This window comes from Ursus arctos, unplaced genomic scaffold, assembly GCF_023065955.2.
Source record: "Ursus arctos isolate Adak ecotype North America unplaced genomic scaffold, UrsArc2.0 scaffold_1, whole genome shotgun sequence".
Classification (NCBI taxonomy): domain Eukaryota; kingdom Metazoa; phylum Chordata; class Mammalia; order Carnivora; family Ursidae; genus Ursus; species Ursus arctos.
In genome coordinates, this window is record NW_026622763.1 from 4,506,882 (window position 1) to 4,532,426 (window position 25,545).

Genomic DNA, 25,545 nt, shown 5'->3' on the forward strand with positions numbered 1-25,545 from the left:
CGGGGGATGGTCCTTGGACACTGGCGCCCTTGTTGGGGGACCTGGGAGCAGTGAGGGGGCACTCCCTACTCCCAGACGGGGGGCTGAGGGGAAACATACAAGCTAAACTGGGGAGGCCTTTCTATGGGCCAAACAGTTAACGCAGCAGATCTTGTGTATTGAACTTGCTGTATTTAAAAGTATACATTGTTGGGACACCTGGGTGGCTCAGTTGGTTAAGCATCTGCCTTTGGCTTGGGTTGTGATCACAGGGTCCTGGGATGGAGTCCTGTGTTGGGCTCCTTGCTCAGTGGGGAGCCTGCATCTCTCTTTCTGACAAATAAGTAAATAAAATCTTCAAAAAAAATGCAAGTATACATTGTCTTCTTATTTTGCAATATTATTAAATTTTTTTTCAAAAACTTATACATTTTAAATTTTTTATATACAGCAAATCTGTTCAGAAAATACATCAGTTTATCTACAAAATAGTTTACAAAAATGTCCATTTCTCTAAAACATCACCGATACTAGGTATTATTCTTTTAAGTTTTGACAATCTGATACTCATTCAAAAAATATTTACTGACAGGGGCGCCTGGGTGGCTCAGTCGTTGTGTGTCTGCCTTTGGCTCAGGGCATGAACCCAGGTCCTCGATTGAGCCCGGCATCAGGCTCCTCCACGGGGAGGCTGCTTCTTCCTCTCCCACTCCCCCTGCTTGTGTTCCCTCTCTCACTGTATGTCTCTCTCTCTGTCAAATAAATAAATAAAATCTTAAAAAAAAATATTTACTGAGTGCAGTCTCTATTCTAAGTTCTGAGAATTAATAATCATCATATAAACAATCTTTGCCTTTGAGGAACTTACATTCTAGTGGAGAGAAGATGATAACAAACAGAAAATAGAAAATTTATACTGTTAGATAATACATATAGTATGTTAGAAGTTGGTTTCACTATGAAGAAAAATGAAACAGGAAATAGACAATAGGGAGTGTGGTGTTAGTGGTGGGACTTTTCCACTAAAAATGGTATCCCACACACTTCTTTTTTTCCTAAAGATTTATTTATTTATTTTAGAAAGAAGAGAGAGTGCATGAGCTGGGGGAAGGGTAGAGGAACAGAGGGGAAGCAGACTCCCCACTGAGCATGGAGCCCAACGCGGGACTTGATCCCAGAACCCTGAGATCATGATCTGAGCCAAAATCAAGAGTTGGACAATTAACTCACTGAGCCACTCAGGTGCACCTCCCACACACTTCTTTATATACATTCCCTTTATTGCTTACTAGGTCTGTATGTTCATTGGGCCCTTCCTCTTTTTAAAAATTATTGTTATTTTAAAATATTATATTTATTTATTTGACAGAGAGGGAGCACAAGCGGGGGGAACAGCAGGCAGAGGGACAGAGGGAGAAGCAGACTCCCTTCCAAGCCAGGATCCCGACGCAGGACTCGACCCCAGGACCCTGGGATCATGACCTCAGCTGAAGGCAGACACCCAACTGACTAAGCCACCCAGGCACCCCTAAAAATTATTATTGAAGTACAATACACATACAATGTTCTATTAGTTTCAGGTGTACAACATACTGATTTGACAATTCTATCCATTACTCTGTGCTTGCCACGGTACCATCTGTCACCATATAACACTATTACAATACTATTGAGGGTATTCCCTATGTTGTCCTTTTCATCTCCATGACTGACTTATTTTATAACTGAAAGCTTGTACCTTTTAATCCCCTTTATCTATTTCACCTATCCCTCATCCTTCTCCCTTCTGGGAACCATCAGTTTGTTCTCTGTATTTTAAGAGTTGGTTTGTGTGCTGGTTGGTTGGTTGGTTTTCTTTTCTAGATTCCATATGTAAGTGAAATCATATGGTATTTGTCTTTCTCTGATTTATTTCACTTAGCATAATACCCTTTGGGTCCATCCATGTGTTGCAAAAGGCAAGAATTCATTCTTTTTAATGGCTGAGTAATATTCCATCGCATATATACAACATCTTTATCCATTCATCTATTGGTAGACGCTTGGGTTGCTTCCGTATTGTAGCTATTGTAAATAATCCTGAAGTAAACATAGGGTTGCGTATAGCTTTTCAAATTAGTGTTTTTGTTTTCTTTGGGTAAATACCTGTTAGTGGAATTACTGGACATGGTATTTCCATTTTTAATTTTTTGAGGAAACTCCATACTGTTTTTCACAACAGTGCAACCAGTTTACATTCCCAAAAACAGTGCACAAAAAGTTCCCTTTTTCCCTCATCTTTGCCAACATTTGTGGGGTTTTTTGGTTTTTTGTTTGGTGGTGGTTGTTTTTTATATTAGCCATTCTGACAGGTGTGAGGTAGTATCTCATTGTGGTTTTGGTTTATGTTTCCCTGCTGTTCAGTGATATCGAGCACCTTTTCATATGTCCCTTGGCCATCTGTATGTCTTCTTTGGAAAAATGTCTATTCAGGTGCTCTGCCCATTTTTTTAAAAAGATTTATTTATTTGAGAGAGAGAGAGAGAGAGAGAGCACAATGGGGAGGGGCAGAAGAAGGAGGAGAAAGAGTCTCTAGCAGACTCCACAGTGTGTGGGGAACCTGATGCGGGGCTTGATCTCATGACCCTGAGATCGCACCTGAACCAAAACCAAGAGTCAGATGCTTAACCACTGCACCACCAGGGTGCCCTTGCTTCTTTTTTAATCAGATTGTTTGTTTTTTTGGTGTTGAGTCATATAAGTTCTTTATATATTTCGGATATTAACCTCTCATAGGATATATACAATTTGCAAATACCTTCTCCCATTCAGTAGTTTGCCTCTTCATTTTGCTGATGGTTTCCTTCACTGTGAAAAAGCTTTTTATTTTGTTGTAGTTCAAATAGCTTATTTTTTCTTTTGTTTCCCTTGCACATATATCCATACATATGTTGCTAAGGTTGATGTCCAAGAGATTACTCCCTATGTTTTCTTTCAGGAGTTTTATAGTCTCACATTTCAGTCTTTTTTTTTTTTTTCAGATCACATTTCAGTCTTTAATCCATTTTGAGTTTACTTTTATGTATGGTGTAATAAAGTGGTCCACTTTCATTTTTTTGCATGTAGCTGTCCAGTTTTCCCAACACCATTTATTGAAAAGACTGACATTACCCCATTGTATATTCTTGCTTCCCTTGTTATAGATTAATTGACCATAAATCTGGAATTGTGGTGCCTCAAGCTTTGTTTATCTTTGTCAATATTGGGGTCTTTTGTGATTCCATACAAATTTTAGGATTATTTGTCCTATTTCTGTTAAAAATGCTATTGGTATTTTGTTAGGGATTGCAGTGGATCTGTAGATTGCTTTGGGTAGTATGACGTTTAACAATATTTGTTCTTCCAACTCATGAACATGGAATGTCTTTCCATTTGTGTCATCTTCCATTTCTTTCATCGATGTCTTATAAGTTTTCAGAGGAGAGGTCTTTCACATTCTTGGTTAAATTTATTCCCAGGTGTTTTATTCTTATTTTTTTAAGGTATTTTATTCTTTTGGGTGCAATTGTGATTGTTTTCTTAATTTTTCTTTCTGCTACTTCATTATGAGTGTGTAGAAATGCCACAGATTTCTATATATATATTAATTTTGTATCCTGCAACCTTATTGAATTCATTGATCAGTTCTAATAGTTTTTTGGTGGAGTTTTCTATATATAGTATGTCATCTGCAAATAGTGGCAGTTTTACTTCCTCTTTGCCAACTTGGATGCCTTTGATTTATTTTTCTTGTCTCATCACTGCAGCTAGGTCTACATTTACTTTTTTTTTTTTTAAATCTAAAGCTGTTACTATTTTACCATTTAACATTTTATCCTAAGGTAAATAAAATTCATTTATTTTTAATATATATATATTTTTTGTTTTTGCAGATTTTATTTATTTATTTATTTGATAGAGAGAGGGGAGAGCGAGAGAACACAAGCCGGGGGGAGCGGCAGAGGGAGAGGGAGAAGCAGGCTCCCTGATGAGCAGGAAGCAGGACCCTGGGATCATGACCTGAGCTGAAGGCAGACGCTCAACCGACTGAGCCACCCAGGCGACTCTATTTTTTATTTTAAGATGGATTTTTGGCTTAAAAATAGATTAGAAGACTGGCTTTCTCAGTCCACAGTTGCACCGTCTACATCTAAAGAGGCTGAAAAAGATGAAACTGACACGTCACAGAGTTTTTGGATTCATACAAGAGAGGGATTGACTCCATAGAACTGGGTAAAAACATAAATTAGCAATGAAAATATGACAAGAGCGGAAGATACGAAGCTGATCTAGATACGCACCACGTTGAACTTTATCTGTGCCCTGCGCTCCTGGAAAGCAGTGACAACTGAGAATTCCCCCCGACTTCATGTTCTGGTGAAAGACCACCTTGTCGTCACATATTCTGAGACAGGGCTCCCCTCCACCGCTCATCCCTCATGACCCTTTGTCTACCTGCCTCTATAAAATGCCAGACTCCTTCCTTTTTGAGATATTCCTCATTAATAAACATTCTCCCTCGTGCAATATTCTGAGTAAAACCATTTCCTTAACTGTTGGTGCATTTTATCTTTTTTTTTTTTAAGATTTTTATTTATTTATTTGTCAGGGAAAGAGAGAGAGAGAACAAGCAGGGGAAGCACCAGACAGAGGGAGAAGCAGGCTCCCTGCTGAACAAGGAGCCCAGCGTGGGACTGAATTCCAGAACCCTGGGATCATGACCTGAGCTGAAGGCAGACACTTAACCCACTGAGCCACGCAGGCGTCCCTGTGCATTTTATTTTTGATAGTTTTGATGCCATGACTTGTATAGGAGCAAAGCTTGTGGTGGGATCCCTGCTCACCTCACCCATGTGATGAGCTTCTCTGTTCCTGGCTGGTGATCTGAGACCAACGGTATGTCCGACTTCCGGTCCTGTGCCCTGGACTTGTGTCGATCAATAGCATGGTAAGGGTTCTATTTTGATTCTTTTTGAGGGCGCACTTGATTTCTGGAGCTGGCTTCTTTTGGTTTCAGGGTCTGACCATTTAAGTTATAGAGACCTTGTCTTTGTTGTGTAAAAGATGACAGTGAATCTTGTTTGTTTTCTGTTTGTCTGCTTTGAGCTGAAATCAGTTAAGGATTCAGACCCACTGGGAAGAGAATAGTTCTTGACGTGGAGCAGTGAATTCTGTTAACCTGTGTTTACTGTTCACCAGGGCTGAAATTTTAGAAATGGAGTTAAAGCAATCTGTGTCTGTCTGCAAGTCGATATATGTCTCTGTAATTCAGAAAGGCCTTTACTTCTCATTGTGTGAGTGTGTGATATTTTTCTACCTCTGGATAGTATTGCCAAATTAGATTATAAAATCACCTAAATTAAAGGAACTATGTTCTGACTGGCTTAGAGATAAATAAGCACCTTATATAAATGTTAAAGATTTCCAGAAGTTAAGGAAACTGAATTTTTAATACTTTCAAAGAGCAAAAAGTGAGAAAAAATTTATACAAATTAACTCAGAAATATTTTAAGAACAAGTTCACGCTATTTAGGTAAATGAGGCTAGTTTAATATTTTAAAACTAATTTAGGGGGCGCCTGGGTGGCACAGCGGTTAAGCGTCTGCCTTCGGCTCAGGGCGTGATCCCAGCGTTATGGGATCGAGCCCCACATCAGGCTCCTCTGCTATGAGCCTGCTTCTTCCTCTCCCACTCCCCCTGCTTGTGTTCCCTCTCTCTCTGGCTGTCTCTGTCAAATAAATAAAACAAAATCTTAAAAAAAAAATAAAACTAATTTAGTATTTTTGGTTTAATAAAAGCATCTGTGTCTACTCTGAGCATTAATTGTTATACAAGTTTATATTTTTATCTACTTGGTATATTCTTGCTAACTTCATGCATATTTGGTGATCAGATAAGCTAGCATTATTTATACTACCTGTTTAAGATTATGAAACATATATTGGGGCGCCTGGGTGGCGCAGTCGTTAAGCGTCTGCCTTCGGCTCAGGGTGTGATTCTGGCATTCTGGGATCAAGCCCCGCATCGGGCTCCTCTGCTGGGAGCCTGCTTCTTCCTCTCCCACTCCCCCTGCTTGTGTTCCCCTCTTGCTGGCTGTCTCTCTCTCTCAAATAAATAAATAAGATCTTTAAAAAAAAAAAAAGATTATGAAACATATATTTTGTGTATTTGTATTTAACCAAGTCAGATTATCATTCTGACAAACTTTACTTCGACAGTAATTGTGTTTCCTGGTATGTCCACTTGAAGATAATTGCCAAGATGTTTGTGTAATTTAAACCCTTGGAGTTATATTTCACTGGGTTAATTAATGGCTGGTCACTGGATAGATAACCTGGATCATCCCCAAGTAAGAGAATGCTGAATCATTGGCTACTAAGCAGAATTTAAATCTTACATTCTTTTGCTTCTTATTTGTATTTGCTCCAGACAGCTGTGTCTTTGGGGCTGTAACAAACCTCATTTTGGCAACTTTGAGAAGTGTGTAAAGGTGTGAGGCTTTGTGGAGCTGTGCTGCCCATGTTCGTGAGTTCTGCTAGTCCGTCTGTGGCAAAGTACTGGTGTGTGACAGACAGCGCAGTGATCCCGCCTGCATCATCTCTGTGAACCGGCAGTTAGCTGCTTTGCTTAAAATGATCACTAGTATGTGGTTTTCATTACACATCAGAGAAATAGTTTTGGAGAAACACAACCGAGTGTGCATTTCTGTTTCTCAAGGAAAACAGTAGTTTTGTCCCAAAGAAGTGGTATGGTTCTCCATCCCCTCTCTGCACTCTTCAAACTTATTAAAGACCCCAAAACTTTCTTTGTGGTTCTAACTATTGATATTTACTATATTGGCAATTGAAACCAAGAAAACCTTCAAGTGCTTACTTACTGATTCATCTGACGATAGCAACAATGAACACACTTCATGATAAGTAATACTATGAAATTAGTTCTAACCACGTGGACCCCCTTTGCTATGGTCTGAATGTGTCCCCCAACGTTCATACATTGAAATCCTAATATCCAAAAATGGTGATATTAGGACGTAGGGCTTTGGGAGGAGCTTAATGAGGGGGGTTAGTGTTCTTATAAAAGAGGCTCCAGTTGTTTTATTCCTTTTTTAAGATTTATTTATTTCTTTGAGAGGGAGAGAGAGAGAGAGAGCAGGGGGAGGGATAGAGGAGAGGGAGAGAATCCTCAGGCAGACTCCTCACTGAATGTGGAGCCTGACGCTGGCTCAATCCTAGGACCCTGAGATCATGACCTGAGCCTTAACCAAGAGCTGGACCCTTAACCAACTGAGCGACCCAGGCGCCCCTTTCTTTCTTTCTTTTTTTTTTTTCTAATTGAAGTGTAATTAACATACAGTGTTATATTAGTTTCAGATGTACCATATAGTGATTCAACAATTCTATACATTACTCAGCGCTCATCATGGTAAGTGTACTCTTGGTCCCCTTCACCTGTTTCACCCATCCCCCCACCATATTCGTACACAGACACACACACACACACACACACATTTGAGGACTGAAAAGACACTAAAATAAAAGCTTTCTCTTAGTGTTGTGAAATTAAAAAATAAACTAAAATAGGCTCCGGGGAGATTCCCTAGCCCCTGGCACCATGTGAGGAAAGACGTCTGTGACCCAGAAGGCGGCCTTCACCCTACTGTGCTGGTACCCTGATCTCGGGCTTCCCATGTCCGAAACTGTGGAAAACAGTTGTGTGTTGCTTATAAGCCACTCGGCCCATGGTATTTTGTTAGAGCTGCCTGGACAGATAGCCCGAGACTGGTCTGAAGCGTCTGTTTCTCCCAGAATATAAAAGTGTGAAATGAAAGACAAAATTTGGAAATGAATTGTGCCTATTTTTATAATATTTGAGTTTGAAAAATTAAAATCTTAGCAGTTTTCTCACTTTGATGGACTTGTCCTGGTATACTGTACCTCACCTAAAAGATACGGAATTATTTATTGCGTTATTGAGTGTACCTAGGCAGCAAAAAGGATTTATCTCACCAGGATAGCCTTCTCTGGTCTATATTGATTATTATGTCTTTGATTATTTAGGAAAACAGAGTTTCTCATTTAGGAATGTGGGACAAAGTTCTTTGCAATCATATTATCTTCTAGGTTTAGTGCTAGAAATGTTTTTATGTTTTATTTCACTTTAAAATGAATAGTCACATATTGTTTCTCAGGTACCCCATGATTTGATTCTTATCTTAAGTATTTAAATCTGACAACTCTGGTTTTTGCCTTCCCAATATTGAATCCTAAGGATGAAAATAAATAAGAGAAAATTTCCAAGGTCTCACCTGGAATGTTCTATCTGGGAATGATGCTCCCTCGAGACATCTTCTGTGCCCCAACTTGTCTTTGAATTTCCCAGAGGATACCTAGAAAACCACAAAACATTTGTTCTTTTCTACTCTTCTTTGAAAATGGGGTTAATTATGTATATAATTATTTTGTTTATATAATGAACTCATTTCTCTTTTAAGTTATCTGCAACTTGAACGATTTAGTAGATGATGATTTTACAAACAGAAATCTACCATTTATAAATGACATCTTTTTTTTCCTACCTGACCCCTCCAGATTCGAAACTCTTACAAGTACTCGTATTTTCTTAGCAATGTAAGTTATTGTCATAAATTCAGTAAGAATCTGTCCTCGTTAACAGGAAGTAATTGGAAACAGTGGCAGTGGACCCAAAGTGTTGCCTGGAATGCCATACTTGAAAATGGTGATCATCGAATCAGACATGACCAGACACTGTTAAGAAGCTAAGGTTGACTTTGTGGAGCCAGTGCTTACAAAACTCTGTTTGCAACACTGGCCTGGTTCCTGGCTTACAGGTCTCCCGGTGAGTAAGGAAGGTCACCTCTTGGCAGGCCCAAGAGCTTTAGGATATTTTGGGAACCTTGAAAAGAGAAGAATTCCCCCAAGTCTGTGGGTACCGCAGATGAAATCTAGTGGCAGGTTCTTTGCTTGGTTTCTTAGCTTCAAGAAGCTTTTATTTTATTTTAAAATTTTTATTCCTTTTTTTTTTTTTTAAGTATGTGCCACACCCAGTGTGGAGCCCAATGCGGGGCTTGAACTCGCAACCCTGAGATGAAGACCGACTGAGCCACCCAGGCGCCCCTTTATCTTTATTCTTTTTTTTTTTAAATAAGAAGTTTATTTAAACAATGAGACACTTGACTTGAAGGGAAGGCTATCTAGGATTCATTTCTTTTAGAGCAATTTATCCCCACTTAAAGACAGGTTGCCCTACATGTAACAGCTACTTACAAAGAAGTTATCAAATTGTCCTTGGTTTTACAGTGATAAATGAAAAACATTAAAATTCTCCAATCAAACAAGGTATGCAAGGATTTTTATGTTGTTCTTTTTTTGTTAAACAGTGAGAGCAAAATAACTTACTGGAGTATGAAGAGAAGAGCTGCATGAGGTACCACGAATGGAGAGACGGGGGTACTCTCACAGAACCAGTATCTCCCCCATCCCCTCTCCTTTGGTTGTCGACCAAACACACCATTGGCCATTTAGATTAAAAACATAGGCAGTGTGCTTGTGCACACACAGTTACTTTATGTACAGTAAAGGAGTGGGGAAGGGGAAAATGAAAGAATTGAGAACTCTACTGTCGTGGTCAGGATATGGTGGGACCACATTGTGGTTTCCTCGCTGAGAATGTCTTCTTGGTCTGGAGGAACAGAGTTCTGGAGGGAAGCAGCAGGTTCCCTTTTTAGGAGACACCTCTGTCCGTGGCTGGAACACATCAGCGACATCTCCATCCTCCATCTCTGGCTGTGCAGCTGTGTCTGCCCATCCAGTCAGAATCTGATCTCCCTCATTGACAAGCCCTGTCATGCACAATAGGCTTTCATCAGTTTACAAAGCGGTGTCTCCCTCTTACTCTGACACTGCACCACAGAACCATCCTGCCTCATCACCTTCAAATCAATATGATCGTCGTTCTCACTCTTGACTCCTCGGGCTTTTTGTCAGCCATGGCGAGCGCCAGAGTCTCCTCAGCTGCTGCTTCTCAAAGAGGTACCAGGTCTGCACTGAACGAGCATACCAGGAAGCTCTCGAAAGTACGACCTGAGGTTCCTTATGAAACCTTGCAGTGCAGTGAACTCAGAAAGGCCTGTGCTAAATGACCATCCTTTTTTTTTTTTTTTTAAGATTTTATTTATTTGAGAGAGAGAGAGAGAGAGTGAGTTGGGAGAAGCAGAGGAGGAGGGAGTGGGAGGGTAAAGAATCTCAAGCAGACCCCAGGCTGAGCTCAGAGCCCTACACGGGGCTTGATCTCATGACCCTGAGATCATGACCTGAGCCAAAACCAAGAGTGGGATGCTTAACCAGCTGGTCCACCCAGGTGCCCCTAAATGACCATTCTTGCTGCACCTGTGAAAATAACCAGGTCAGATGTAATGAGACCAGCCTTATTTCTCTCTTTGAGATTATTTTTCAATCAAAAGTAGGGAGATGAAGGAAAAAAATTGTTTCAGTAGAAAACTTTACACAGTTCATAGTACATTCTTCTAGGTATTCAGATTCTAGCCCTGTTCATTGTCTTTCAGCCACTTTGCCCCTTTTGTAAATTGCAGGTAACTGATGGAGATGGAAACTCTGTCTTGTTTGGTAGAGATTTAGTTGACAGACAGTGTGGAAGAATCGGTTTTGATACCTACCTGCACTTTGGACTGGATGCTGCTACCTTTCCCAAATTGTCAGTCCTTACTAAATTTTCGGTTCCTCCAGTTTCCATCAATACTGGCCACAACTCTCCTGATGAATGTTTCCAGTTTCTCTCTCTCCCACCTCACTTGGCATCACCAAGACCAAAGCTTGACCACCCAGATCCGTTTTGGGTCATCTGGCCATTTCCCCAGGCTCTGGAGAAGCCCTGTGAGCTGAAGCCTGGAGACTTGTAATAAACCTGGAAGGACTCCCTGCTACAGCAGACGCTTCATGAGCTAGAGTCCCCTGGACAAGTGGGTGAAAGGCTTGGGTCACACACGCCTGCTTAGGAGAGGCCACCAAGGCTAGGAGCAACATCACTAAGAGCATCGACATCTGCTGTGGGAGTTTGCAGTGCTGCTGCGTAACTGAAGGATTTTCCTCCACCAACTTCTTGAAATTTACTGGACTAGATATTTTCAGGGTTCAACTCCTGGTACTTTACTTATAAAAAGCTTGTATGTTAATATTTCGCTTTCCTATTTAGGCATCCCTCTTTTAAGATGTCTGATCTCCAGGACCCTGACACCTGACCTTCGCTACCACCTTCCAACAGATGATTCAAGTGGTTTTACAGGAATCACTGCAACAAGAATCCATGGGATACAAGTTTTCTTTTTCATTATGTTTTTTTATTGGCGTATAATTGGCAAACGATATTATATTTGTTTCATTTTTTTAAAGATTTATTTGTTTATTTGAAAGAGAGAGAGAGAGCAAGCATGGACAGGGGCAAAGGGTGAGAATCTCAAGCAGACTGCCTGCTGAGTGTGGAACCTGATGCGGAACTAGACCTCATGACCCTGAGATCATGACCTGAGCTGAAACCAAGAGTCAGACACTTAACCAGCTGAGCCATCCACGTGACCCCCCCCCCCCCGGCTTTTGTATATATTAGTTTCAGGTTTGATTTGTTTCAGGTTAGAATTGATTCAACAACTCTATACATTGCTCAGTGCTCACCAAGATAAGTGTAGTCACCAACTGTCACCAGACAACACTATTACAATATTATTGACTGTTTTGTATGCTGTACTTTTTATCTCCATGATTTACATATTTTACAACTGGAAGCTTGTACCTCTGAATCCCTTTCACCCATCCTCTCCCACCTCCCACCTGGCAGCCACCAGTTTGTTCCCTGTATTTAAGAGTCCATTCAGATAGAATTTCTTAGGCTTGGCTTCATTTGCTCGGGAGGCTTATGATTGCCTCTGAGTTGTTCAACAACAACTGACATTTGAAGCAAATAATCACACTGAATTTTATCTGAGGCCTATGCTCCTGGAAAGCAGAGAAACTCCCAACCCTTTTATGTTCTGAGAGATGGCTAATCGTGAATGGTCATCCTGTGCTTGCAGATGGGACCCTCCACCCTTTCTCACAACTCCCTTCTTCACCTGCTTCTGTGAAGTCCTAGGAGCCTTTGCTTGGAGGTGCTCCTTATTAGTGCAATAGGCTGAATAAAATAATCTTCTTAATTGTTCCATGCATTTTGTCTTTCACAATGTTAAAAATTTACTTTAGCTTATTGTATCTTATGCATATTTTCAAAATTTCAATATTTTCAAGTAACACTGTTCCAGTTCAGTAGAATTATCACTTTTTTATTTATTTTTTGAAGATTTATTTACTTATTTTAGAGAGAGAGGAAGTGCACAAGTGGGAGGGGCAGACAGAGAATCTCAAGCAGACTCTGAACTGAGCATGGAGCCAGATATGGGGCTAGATCTCATGACCATGAGATCACGACCTGAGCTGAAACCAAGAGTTGGATGCTTAACTGACTGTACTACCCAGGCGCCCCTGTTGCAGTATCACTTTAAGACCATTAATTTAGAATATAAAGAAAAAGGAATTTAATGATTTAAATAATTTAATAATTTAAATAATTTGAAAGATAAAATTTGTTTCTTAGAGCTTTAAAATTAGATATGAAAAAAACTGTTAGACCATCTGTAACGGGTAAGTTAGCAGCAACTTTGACTAGAGAAGTTCATCTAATGGCCGAGGGATCAATATTATGCGTTTGACACTGCTAGATGAAAAGTCAGTAAAAGAAATCACAGAGGTGGATCTATTTCTGGAATATTGGAGTAGAGGGCATGGTGGACTCAATCCCCAACAAAACTACCAATTTAATGGGAGAAAATTATTAAAAACAGTAATTTAAAGTCCTGGAAATTATCCTAAGTGCATACAGCAAGTGGAAAAATAGTCATTCAAGAAAATCTACTAAATCTCAATAAGAAATCTGTAGCAACCGAGTCACAGCCCATTCACCCCCTGCCAGCTCCATCTTATAGAAACAGTCCTCCAGGTACTCTACTTGGGGCAGCCAAGAAGAGGAGGGCTTCCCCCTCCCAGACTCGACCTGTAGAGTAGAAGCTCTGTGACAGCTGAGTGAGGCAGCAATGCTGGGACCTCAATCCCTACCTCGCTGGATTATAGGGGGAGGCTCCACAGCAGGAGGGGTAAGTCAAGAAGACCAGAAGCACCATCACCCCAGAGACCACTTTTAATAGAAGTGTCACTCTGGGATAAGTGGGTTGCTGTCCCCATGTCTAGATCCTGTGCAGGGTGCAGAGATTCTGCCCAGGGGAGAGTCAGGCCATAATGATTAAGAGCTCCTAGCTCTGACTGAGGGGGACTGACTTTATTTGGAACACAAGGTGGGAAATTATGGCTAAGGGTATTGTTGAAAACAATGGAGATTTTGGTCAAGAGCAAGTAAGACAGTGCTTATAGCTCCGTTATACTAGTGGCAACAAGCAAAATGGCAGAGCAACCAGAAGTTTAACAGAACCAGGGAAGGAGATAGCCAAGAAGAGTGCTCCTCAGATCACTGTCAACCCTGGGTATCAGGAAGTTTGTATACAAAACATTCATCCACTGAGAAGAAATCACAGCAGGACATGGAGCAGACTTGGAAACACTCCCCAGGCTGCCCAAAGACCCATCAACACAGGGAGGAAGCCTTGCTGATACAGGGCCTAAAGTGCAACTTCTGACCAAACACTGGTTGAACAATAAGCTACTCTGATGTAGAGGCAATGTCTAGGAAGCCAGGCTTTAACATAAAATCACACATATCCCTTGGATTCTGGAAGACTGTGTGCATGGACAAGGTTGAGCATTTTGGGGAGTGATTGAAGGGGGAAAATCCAAGCTCCTGGTCTCTGGCTGAACATGGGCAAAAACCAATTAGCCAAGCAAGCAACCAACAAATTTTAAAAATTCCTCTGTGATAGCAGCATCTAAGACACACACACTTTGAATTGTAAAGGGAAAAAGTCTTTGACCAAAATGGCTTATGTTAACCCAGGGATGACCAGTAGGAAGCCAGGCTAAGACATAAAAGCAAGACAAAATCTGAGTAGGGACATCAGAAGCTGCACACTGCAGGGGAAATAGGCTTTACAGAGTTAGTTCAGCAAGTCACTAAATAAGTAAGTAAGTAAATAAATAATAAATGTTCAAGCAAGCAACAGCATCAACCCCTGGGGGATGCAGGGAATTAGTACCCAGTGTTGATACAGTTTAATATCTAAAATGTCAGTTTTCAACAAAAGCAGTTTTGAGACATGCAATAAAAGAGGAAATTGTGACACATATACAAGAAAATAACCAAAACAAACTGCTTTTGAAGGGGCCCAGACGTTGGCCTTTGTAGACACATACTTCAAAGCAGCCATTGTAAATATTCTTGAAGAACTAATGGAAACCATACTTAAAGGAAGAATTGGTGACAATATCTCATGAGATAGAGAATATCAACAAAGAGATAGAAATTATAAAGAAGAACCAAATAAAAATTCTGGAGATGAAAAGTACAATAACTAAAATGAAAAAGTTATTGGGAGTTTCAACAGATTTGAGTTGGCAGAAGAAAGAATCAGTGAGTTTGAAGATAGAGTAATAAAAATAGTGCAGTCTGTAAAGTGGGGAGAAAAGAAGAAAAAGGATCACAGCTTCGGAGAAATCAGAGACCTCATTAACTGCATCAACATATGCATAATGGAGAGAAGAGAGACAAAGGGGCATAAAATTATTAGAAGGAGTTGTGAATGAGTATTTCTCAAATTTGATGGAAAGCATTAATCTCTACATCCAAGAAGAATGAACTTCAACTAGGATAAACATAAAGAGATCCATGCCCAGACATATCATAGTCACAATGCTGAAAGCCAAAGATAAAATCTTAAAAGCAGCAAGAGAAAAACAATTCATCACATATAAGGAAAGTGCATTGAGAGTGACAGCTGATGTCTTATCAGAAAAACAATGGAGGTCAGAGGCACCTGGGTGACTCAGTCAATTAAAGGCCCAACTCTTGATTTCAGCTCAGGTCATGATCTCAGGGTTGTGAGATTGAGCCCTGCATCAGGCTCCATGCTGTGTGTGGAGACTGCTTAAGATTCTCTCTCTCCCTTGCCCCCCCCATACTCCCCTCTCCTTTTCCCTCTCTAAAAAACAAAAGCAAAAACAAACAAACAAATAAAAGCTTTAGAAACAATGGAGGCCAAAAAACAGTGGTGTGACATATTCAAAGTGCTTAAACTAAAAACCTGTCAACCAATAATTCTATATCCAGCAAAGCTACCTTTTAAGAAATAAAGACAAAATAAAGGTAAACTGAAAACTTATTGCTGACAGGCCTGACTTAGAAGAAACTGAAAGTTCCTCAGGCTGAAAGCAAATGACAACAGATAATAACTCAAATCCACATGAAAAATGTCAGTAAATTACAAAAGACAGTATAATCGCATATTTCTTCTCTTAACTGATTTAAAAAGTAATCATCTAAGATATATATATATATATATGTATATATATATATATATATATATACACACACACACACACGTTTATAGCTAGGCTCTTTACATATAGAAACATAATATGTGTCAACATTTTGTAAAAACGTTATTTGACAATAATAGCACAAAGGAGGTAGATGGGAACATAGCTGTTTTGGAGTAAGGTAATGACACCAAATGGTAGCTCAGTTCTACAAGAAATAGATTCAGAAATGCTAAATAAGAAGGTAATATAATAAACTCTGTAAATGTATAATTGCTTCAATTTCATCTCACAGATTTTTAAAAGATGTAAGATTATATAAGTAATAAAACAATATTTGGGGGTTTACAATGTAGATTGGTATAGTACGTATAACAATAACATAGAAAAGGGAAGGAGACCTCTCTAGACCACCCCACCCAACAATAGCAGAATATACATTCCTTCTCATGCGCACATGAAACATTCTCCAGGATAGGTCACATGCTAGACCGTTAAACCTCAATAAATTGAAGATGATTGATATTACACAAAGTTCTCTGACCACAGTGGGATGAAATTTGAAATCAATAACAGAAGTAAATTCAGGAAATTTGTAAAATATGCAGAAATTAAGTAACGCATTCCTAAAGAACAAATGAATAAATCAAAAAAGAAATTAGAAAATATATTGAAATTAATGAAAATGAAGATAAACACACAGGAGTTATGGGATGCAGGAAAAGCAGAGTTGAGAGGACAATTTATACACGTAAAAGCCTTCGTTGAAAGAGAAGAAAGATCTCAAATCAATAACCTAAAGTTTTACCTTAAGAAATTAGAAACAGATGAACAAACTAAATCCAAGCAAGCAGAAGAAAGGAAACAATATAGCTTAGAGTAGAAATAGAAAAGAGAAAAAGATAGAAAAATATCAATGAAACCAAAGGTTGGTTCTTTGAAAAGAGCCACAAAATTGACAAACCTTTAACTGAACTGACCAAGAAAAAAAAGAGAACACTCAAATAACTGAAACCAGAAATGAAAGAAAGGACATTCTTATCAATCTTACAGAAGTAAATAAAGACTATAAGAGAATACTATGAACAATTCTATACCAGCAAACTAGATAATCTGGACAAAATGGACAAATTCATAGAAACACATAAACTACCAAAACAAACTCAAGAAGAAACAGAAAATCTGAATAGACCTGTAAAAAATAAAGAGGTTAAATTAGTAATTGAAAAACTACCCACAAAGGGAAACCCTGGACCAGAAGCTTCACTAGAGAATTCTACCAAATGTTTAAAGAATTAACACCAACCCTTCACAAACTTTTCCAAAAATAGAAGAGGGAACACTTCCCAACTCATACTATGAGATCAAGGACTTGATTCCAAAACCAAAGAAGGACATCACAAAAAAGAAACTACAGACCAACATCTCTTGTGAATATACACAAAAATCTCAACTAAATATTAGCAAACCAAATCCAGCAACATACACAAAGGATTATACACCACGACCAAGTGGGGTTTATCCCAGGAATGCAAGGTTGAATAATATATGAACATCGGTCATTAATGAATGAAGGACAAAGGTGATGTGATCTTTTGATCCTTCTGATATAGGGAAAGCATTTGACAAAATCCAACACCTTTCACAATAAAACATGCAAACAACCAAGAATGGAAGGGAAATTCCTCAACATGATAAAGGGATGTATGAAAAACCCTCAGCTAATATATTTAATGGTGAAAGACTACTTTCAGCCTAAGATTAGGAACAAGACTTCTATTCAGCAGTGTACTGGATGGTCTAGTCAGGGAAAATAGGTTGAAAAATAAATAGAAGTCCTCAAGACTGGAAGGGAAGAAGTAAAACTCTCTATTTGCAGGTGAAATCTGTTGTGTAGAAAAGTTTAAGAAATCCCTTATGAAACTACTAGAAACAATAAACAAGTTCAGCAGGGTTGTAGGACGCAACCTTAATATAAGATTAATTAAGATTAATATAAGAACTTTCATTGTATTTCTATACATTAACTATGAAAAATCTGAAAAGGAAATTAAGAAAACAACTCCACTTAGAATCACATCAAAAATAACAGAATACTTAGGAATAAACTACCTAAATGAGTGTAAGACTTGCATACTTAACACTACAAACATCATTTGATGAAATTAAAATCTGAATAAATGGAAAGACAACCCACATTCATGAATCAGAAAACTCTTTAACAGTCACACTTACCCTCTGCCCCAATCACTCCCAATCCCTGGCAGCCACTCACCTGTTTTCATTCTCTATACTTTTGTCATTTCAAGGATGTTGTATGAATGGAATCTGTTACAGAATATAATCTTTTAAGTTTGGCTTTTTCCAGTGGGCATAATACCCCGAGACATGTCGAAGTTGTTGTATCAACAGATCATTCCTTTTTATCCTGCCTTCTCATGTAACTCTCGAACATTTTTAGAATTCCACTTTGATTTATCTATAGTATTTTTTTAAAGATTTTATTTATTTATTTGACAGAGAGAGACAGTGAGAGAGGGAACACAAGCAAGGGGAGTGTGAGAGGGAGAAGCAGGCTTCCTGAGGAGCAAGGAGCCCCGATGTGGGGCTGGATCCCAGGACCCTGGGATCACGACCTGAGCCGAAGGCAGACGCTTAACGGCTGAGCCATCCAGGCGCCCCTATAGTATTTTTTGTATTGGTATACCTCTTTGCATAGATTTTTTTTTTTAGTGGTTGCTCTAAAAAGTCATAATATATGTAGCTTAGGCAGTTACTAGTGTTGACATTTTACTCTTTTGAAATAATGTTATAGGTTCCTGAGGTTTTCCTCACTTTTTTCAGCCTCCTGTTCTGTGTTCAGTTTGGGTAGTTCCTATTGTATGCTGGGATTTCCCAGTATGGCTGGTGGAAATAAGCATTATTCTTTGCCTTATGTGAGTGCCAGGCACTATTCCCCTGGATTCTTCCAAGTGTGTCTTTCCTGTCCTGGAGCACACGCATGTCCTTATCAGTACCAGTTGAAGACTGGAAGGGGGTCCCCTAGAGATCTTTGGAGCTCTCTCTCTGTGCAGCCTTCTCCCTTCCAGTACCAGTCTTGCAAAGTCTAGCTGCCCCAGTTCCCTGGACTCTCAGCTCCATTTCTTTGACTAAGGGAGTCCACTCACCTCCACCTGGCTTCCTCTTCCATGGACGAAACCTGGAAATGCCCTCGAAGCACTGAGCTGGGACAATTACAGGTTCAGTTGTTTGTTTCCTTTCTCTTATGATCATTGTCCTTTGTTGTCTGATGTTCGATATCTTGAACACATTAGCTTTATGTATTTTGTCTGTTTCATGTATTTTGTCCGGTTCCTGCTGCTTTATTGTGGTTAGGTACTGATGTCTCCATAATGATTTTTTCTTTTGGAAAATATTTCTCCTAAAGATACATAATTATGTTAATATGTCATAATTTTCTTACTGATTTTTAAATGAATTACTAATTAAGAAAATGTTTCATTTTAATTTCCAATATGGTAAATATTGATAGATGTAGACCATGTAAATAAAATCTCTTTGTTATTCTCAGTACTTTTTAAGAGTATAAAACAAAGTCCAGGAAGTTTGAGAACTGCTTGCATAGATGAGTTTGTTTAATCCCCACAAATCTTTATGAAGGAGGTACTATTATTATGCACTCTGTTTTATAGATAAGGACACTGAGGCCAGAGCAGTGAAGCAGCTGCCTAAGATGATACGGTTAGTAAGTGCAAGACCGTCTTTGAACCCAAGCGGTTGACACCACGGTCTGTGCTCTTCAAATCAGCGTGTCACACTGCCTTTAACTGTGGGTTTTCAACCTGTTTCATGTCTAAGTTTTACAGGGTAATGTTAGTTGGCGGCCCCTGTTCTCCCACGTGTCTCCACCTGTTCCCCAATTGGCAGAATCCTTGGACTCCAAGTGTGTTCATGTTGCCAACGTGGGGTGTCCCTGGGGAAAAGATGTGTGGTTGATCTCTGCTCTGCCCACAGGCTTGGAATTCACACTAATGGACCGGAGTCTAACTGATACATGTGCCAGTGGACCTGCGTCTTATCCAGGTGGCACTTGTCAGAGGCCCCGAGTCTCTCTTTGCACATGCACATTTAATGGAACAACGTCCGTGCTGGTCCAAGTCACTGTGCCTCAGGGGTCCCCAGACCTGCCTCTCCTGAGGCAAGCCTCGGACTAGCGTACAAGAGTCTGGGATACGTAAGGTGAGTTTGAGCACTAGTTGCCTTTTCAGACAGATTCTGTTGTTGTTGTTGTTTAAAGATTTATTTATTTGAGAGAGAGAGAGAGCACAAGAAGGGGGGGCAGAGGAAGAGGGAGAAGCAGGCTCCCTGATGAGAGGGAGCCCGATGTGGGGCTCGATCCCAGGACCCCAGGGTCATGACTTGGGCCGAAGACAGCCAGCCGCTTAACCGGCTGAGCCACCCAGGCGCTCCCAGATTCTGTTTTTAAAAGAATTATTTCTATCAAGATTTCTTCATATCATGGTTCCTTAGGTGTAAATAAACTTTTTTATTTATACAAATTCAGTTCAGAACTAGCTGCGTTGAGTAAAATGTTATCTGAGATGCTTGAGCGGCAGGAGTGATACGCACTGTACATTCAGGCGGCTCGTAGGCGTGTGAAACTTACAAGAATGTTTGAAATGACGTTCATTTGACAAATATTTACTGAGCAACTTCTCTGAGTAGAGCCCTGTTCTTGGTCCAGCGGACAGAGCTGTGAACAAGGCAAGAGTCTGTCTTGGAGGGTTTACATTCTGGTGTATAGCGTATTTATACCATGGAAGCAGGTCATTTTAAACAACATGGCAATCCAGCATCGCATCACTGGTTCCAACACATTGTCGAGTGCTTGCTGTATATCTAGCCAGCTTCCCTTGGGTGCCGTGTTACGTAAAATAGACAGTTTCAACCTCAAGGGGTATAAAATTTATTGAAAAACAAAACCAGGGACACGTGGGTGGCTCAGTCGGTTAAGGGTCTGCCCTTGGCTCAGGTCATGATTTCGGGGTCCTGGGATGGAGCCCTGCATCGAGTTCCCTGCTCAGTGGGGAGTTTGCTTCTCCCTCTGCCTGCTGCTCCCCATGTGTGTGCTCTGTCTCTCTCTTTTTGAAATGAATAAATAAAATCTTTAAAACAAATAAACAAAAGAAAAAAGAAAAACAAAACGAGTTATCCTCAAAAGTTGAATCTACACACTGATGCTGCACCCCCCCCCCCCCAGTAGCACAGGTTGGAGGAGACCTAGGGACAGTGTTTATGCGTAGTGCGGAGTGCATGGTGCCCCAGAGCTCTATAGCCAGGCAGCTCTGGTGAGAGCTGCACCGTGTGGGCATCTACCATGAAGGAACAGTGTGAAATCGCACACACAACTGTGCACACAATAATTGTGCACAGATACAACTGGAATTGAACTATCGTTGGCACCCATCTTTGGTGGTGAAACTCAAGGCAATTTCTTTCTTTCTTTCTTTCTTTCTTTCTTTCTTTCTTTCTTTCTTTCTTTCTTTCTTTCTTTCTTCTTTCTTTCTTTGTCTTTCTTTCTTCTTTCTTTCTTTCTTCCTTCTTTCTTTCTTTCTTTCTTTCTTTCTTTCTTTCTTTCTTTCTTTCTTTCTTTCTTTCTTCTTTCTTTCTCTTCCTTCCTTCCTTTTTTAAAGATTTTATTTATTTATTTGACAGAGCGAGAAAGAGGGAGAGAGTGAGAGAGCACAAGCAGGGGGAGCAGCAGGCAGAGGGAGAAGCAGGCTCCCTACTGAACAAGAAGCCCGATGTGGGAATTCATCCCAGGACCCTGACATTATGACCTGAGCTGAAGGCAGACACTTAACCCACTGAGCCACCCAGGCATCCCAATTTTCTATTTTTGGGCATTTCCAAATACAATGCAATTTTTATGGCAAAAGATTAGAAAATAATTAACTGAAAATCAGATCAATAATCCTGAGATTTCTCTCTTCTCAGGGAAAATAATAACTAGCAAGAAGGTGTCTTAGTAACTGTTCTTGGGTCACTCAAAGTGGTTGCGGGTTTTCTTTGTGCCCTTGTAGGGCTTGGTTTTGGCCCATGTACGTGCTGTAAACATCAGGCTTCCCCGGGGGCTCATGAGCTCAGGAGTTTAGTAAATGCTCATTTTAGTGGCTGCCAAAGGGTGCCCCCCCCCCCCCCCACGTCTCTCTGAATGCCACGGGCAGCTGTCGCTCCTTTGTTCTGTTCTGGCTCCCTGGCCTGCAGGGGAATGGGCTTTCAGTGGCCCGCCCCTGCAGGCACCTCCCCAGGGAGGTCGGCCTTTCCTTCCTGGCTTCCTCCACCCTCTCCTGACCCCAAGGTGCCTCCGGCCCTCCCTCCAGCTCCCGCCGAAACTCCTGCCCAGGGAGAGGTGAGGCTGGGATAACTGGGGACTCGTGGCAGCTGGTGACTCCCAGCTGCTGCCCGGTCCTTCTCCAAGTGGCCGTGCCAAGCGGGCCTGGCAGCTGCTATTTCCCTCAGAGAAGTTGCTGGCAGCGCTCAGGGAAGGAAGCAGCAGAAGGAGGTGGAGTAGCGACTCAGCCCCCTGAGGTAGAGACACTGCGAGGCGTCTGAGTGGTGCTTTTTGCTCTCAAGATGTGCGTGGGGCCCGGTACCTGGTTCTCCCTGCCATTCCCTTTATGTCTCCTAAGTGGTCATGCTACTGTTGCTAATGGTGGGGTAAGGGAACAGCCCCAGGGTGGTCTGCCTCCCGGTTCAGCCTCACGCACCCTTAGGTGGCAAGCGGATGGTGGAAGCCAGCTCACCCTGGCTGGATGCTAGGCCCTCTGCAGGTGAGGCCAAGTCTGGACAGTTTGGGGTTGGGGAGCGTGGTAGGGGGGCACAGCTGGTCTTTATTCTAGACAGAGGTTGGAGATGCTCCGGTGGGAAGACTGGTGGGCTGGCTGTTCTAATGGGAAAGAGGAAGCAAAATAAACCCCAGCATGTGGAAGAGAGGTGTGCTTAGGAGCAGAGGGCGGCCAGCGACCCTGCCCGGAAAGAACTCTGTGGTCACAGTGCACGGGTGATTTCTTGTTGGATGACCCACACTGTGATGCCTTAAGGTGCAAGAATGTGGCATTCCTGAATGCTCTTTGGGGTTGTTCTAGGCCGCTCTTGGTCCAGACCCGTGAGTTGCATCAGGCCTGTCCCAGAGCTAAGGTAAGAGAGAAATGGCATTTTCCTTTTCAAAGCCCAAGGCCAGTCAGTCTCTGCAAAGCGGTTGTGAGCTCCGTGGCCCTGTTCTAACCCTGAGTAAACCAGACTCTCAAGAAGGGTTCTGTGCTCTCCACAGACTAAGAAAACCTCTGAGTCTCTTGTTATTTGTTCTGCAAACGTTAAAAAAATTAGTGGATTATGATTCCACCATAATCGTAATCAAACTTCGTTCACCGAGCTCTGCTTGGGCCAGGAAGAAGTAAGGTCATTTTGGGCTGGTCAGATGATGTATAGAAGAGTAGATCTCGCTTCTGAGGGCATGCTCACATTTTATTTCATTTATTTATTTTTAAAGATTTTATTTATTTATTGGACAGAGATTAAGACAGCCAGCGAGAGAGGGAACACAAGCAGGGGGAGTGGGAGAGGAAGAAGCAGGCTCACATCAGAGGAGCCTGATGTGGGGCTCGATTCCATAACGCCGGGATCACGCCCTGAGCCGAAGGCAGACGCTTAACCGCTGTGCCACCCAGGCGCCCCTCACGTTTTAAAATAGAAACAGTTGTTAAAGCAGCAAATGCTCTGCTATCTGGGGGTATACAGAGGTGGGTGTGTTGCCCACTATTCATTTTTGGCCAGGCTCCCACTAGAGCAGTCCAGCTTCTCCTCTGGGCAGTCCAGGTGCTTCCCTGCCCTTCCCTGGGGATTCTCACAGACCACTTCTGGAATTAAGTTAGGATTTGAAGGAACTGGTTAATTCCAGTTATGCACTACCTCTTAACAATGACCCAGTTGGGCCATCCCCAGTGCTCTGAGAGGGAGATGCCTAAACCTGATCTGAGGGGAGAAACCCTTTGGGCAGAACTGTTGGGGTGCCCTTGTGTCATATGGACCATCATTAAACAGGCATGACACTGGTCCTGCGTGCTGGGAAGGCACTCTGGCTCCTGCTGGGGCCTGGGCTTCCTCAGGGCTGCAAGGTCTTCTTGGTCCCCACTGTCACATGGGGGAGGGGGTTTGGCCCTAGACACAGGAGGAGGCCACTTGAGGTAGCCTTCATGCTACTAATTAGGCTGGTCTGGTCAAGGGAAGCCTAGCCCCTCCCTTGGCCTCCATGAACCCTCACCCCTGCCTTAGCACCCCTGGGCACTGGGCTGGCTCAGGTGTGGCTGTCAGCTGGAGAGGGGGAGTGAGAGGGGGGTGTGGGGCGACTAGGGAAACGCCCTGTGAATGGAGGGTTCTCGCAGCCCCCTGAGCCCCAGAGGGTGTTGTGTCTATTCTTGCTTCTCTCCCACCTTTCTAAGGGTGGAATCCAAACGCTAGTGTGGCCCTCATGCTCTGGCCCCCTAACCCCTCTTCCTTATTTCCCATGCCCCCTGCCTCCTTGTTCTCCAGACACATCGCCTTCTTTCTGACCCTTGAGCTCCCCAAGCCCATTCCCACCTCAGGGCCACTGCCCTTGCTATTCCCCCTGCTGGCTCTTTTCCTCATTCCGGTTTTAGCTCAGATGACACTTCTCAGAAGCCTTCCTTGCCCCTCCAATCAGCCTCCCACATTGTCTTTTTGTTTGCAGCACCGTCCCTGCCTTAAGTCATGTCTATGTTTTGTTTACTGTTCACTCCTCACCCCATGTCCTGTGGTTCACTGCTCTGCTCCCAGTGCCCGAACAGCATAATTGCTTTTGAATGAATGGGTCTGAGGGAGTGAACGTGTGAATGACCATTGTGGGGCAACTGCAGCTTTCCTGCCGGTCTGACACTGGCTGCACTGTATGAGGCTGGCCCAGGGCTCCTCGGATCCTGCGTACTGCAGCAGAGCTGAGCCATGCCACTGACGCCACTGAGCTCTGAGTTTGCCTGGCCCAAGGAGGAGGCAGGCTGAGTGGTTGCGTGAGCAGCAGGGGGCTCTGGTTTGGCCCTGGGCACTTCCTCCTGTGCTCAGCAACCACACTAAAGGAGGCTTTCCGGCTGTCCCTTGAGGCAGGGAACAGGTCCCTTTGGTGTTCTCCTTTCTCCTTTTCATCCGTTTTGGTTCCTAAAGAGCCCCAGTATTCAGGGAACCATCCGGCTGGGCAGTGCATTTCTGGTGCCCGGCCTCTAGTACACCCGTTCCATCTGCATCAGCAATTGTGAAGAGCATTTCTCCTCAAGGAGCCAGATGAACCAAGAGATCATCCATACTTTAAGCTTAATTAACCATTGAATTACAGTTAAACAGTATCGGCTAAGACACAGCTGCCAAAGAACTATCAAGTGCACACTGCACACGTTTCAAGATGCCAGCTGCTTAGGGACAGACGCCTTTTCCAAGCTCACTTCTGTGATGTAGTGTGCCCGTCACCATCAACTCCTCATGCTGAGTCCCACTGTCTCTTTGTGGGCTGCTACTTGGCACTGTCATTTCCAGATAGTCTTCATCTGTTGCCAGGCTAGGAGTAACTTGACGTTCAGTAGGGTTAACATATAAGGCTGCTCAGCCCTGGCCTCACAGTGTGGTATTCAGGCTGCTTCCAGTCATAAGCTATGCTCCACAGCCCAGCTAGAAATACCTGCCTGTGGGTAGAGGGAGTGAGGGTTTGGGTAGTGATTTTCCCAGAATAGACCTCCTAAATGGTTTTGTGTCACAGGGTCACTGGAGACAGCTCTTCTCTAACTTGTCAGTAGTGCTTCATCGTAGAGAAGAGTCCTTGGTTCTCCTCCCCAACTTGGGCGTTCGGTGTTTTCATTGTAAAGTACCTTTTGCTAGGTGGGGGTTACTCGCACACTTGGAGGAAACGGTTATTTGCCCGGGAGGGCACTGATGG

General features: G+C 42.1%; 1 protein-coding gene, 1 long non-coding RNA gene and 1 pseudogene across 2 annotated transcripts in view; 2 read left to right on the plus strand and 1 right to left on the minus strand.

Annotated features, from left to right (window-relative positions):
* Positions 1 to 3,895: 3,895 nt before the first annotated feature.
* Positions 3,896 to 8,960, plus strand: LOC130544597 (uncharacterized). The gene is made up of 3 exons (XR_008961009.1): positions 3,896 to 4,945; positions 7,365 to 7,422; positions 8,674 to 8,960. It is a non-coding gene; the product is annotated as an uncharacterized LOC130544597 (long non-coding RNA).
* Positions 8,961 to 9,578: 618 nt separating this feature from the next.
* On the minus strand, positions 9,579 to 10,008 carry LOC123001648 (small ubiquitin-related modifier 2-A-like; annotated as a pseudogene).
* An 11,981-nt stretch (positions 10,009 to 21,989) lies between these two features.
* The window catches only part of LIMS2 (LIM zinc finger domain containing 2), a 41,545-nt gene continuing 37,989 nt past the window's right edge, over positions 21,990 to 25,545 (plus strand). Inside the window, exon 1 of the mRNA XM_026510216.4 lies at positions 21,990 to 22,136. The gene's annotated coding sequence lies outside the window, so the exon portion shown is untranslated. The remainder of the gene's footprint in view (positions 22,137 to 25,545) is intronic.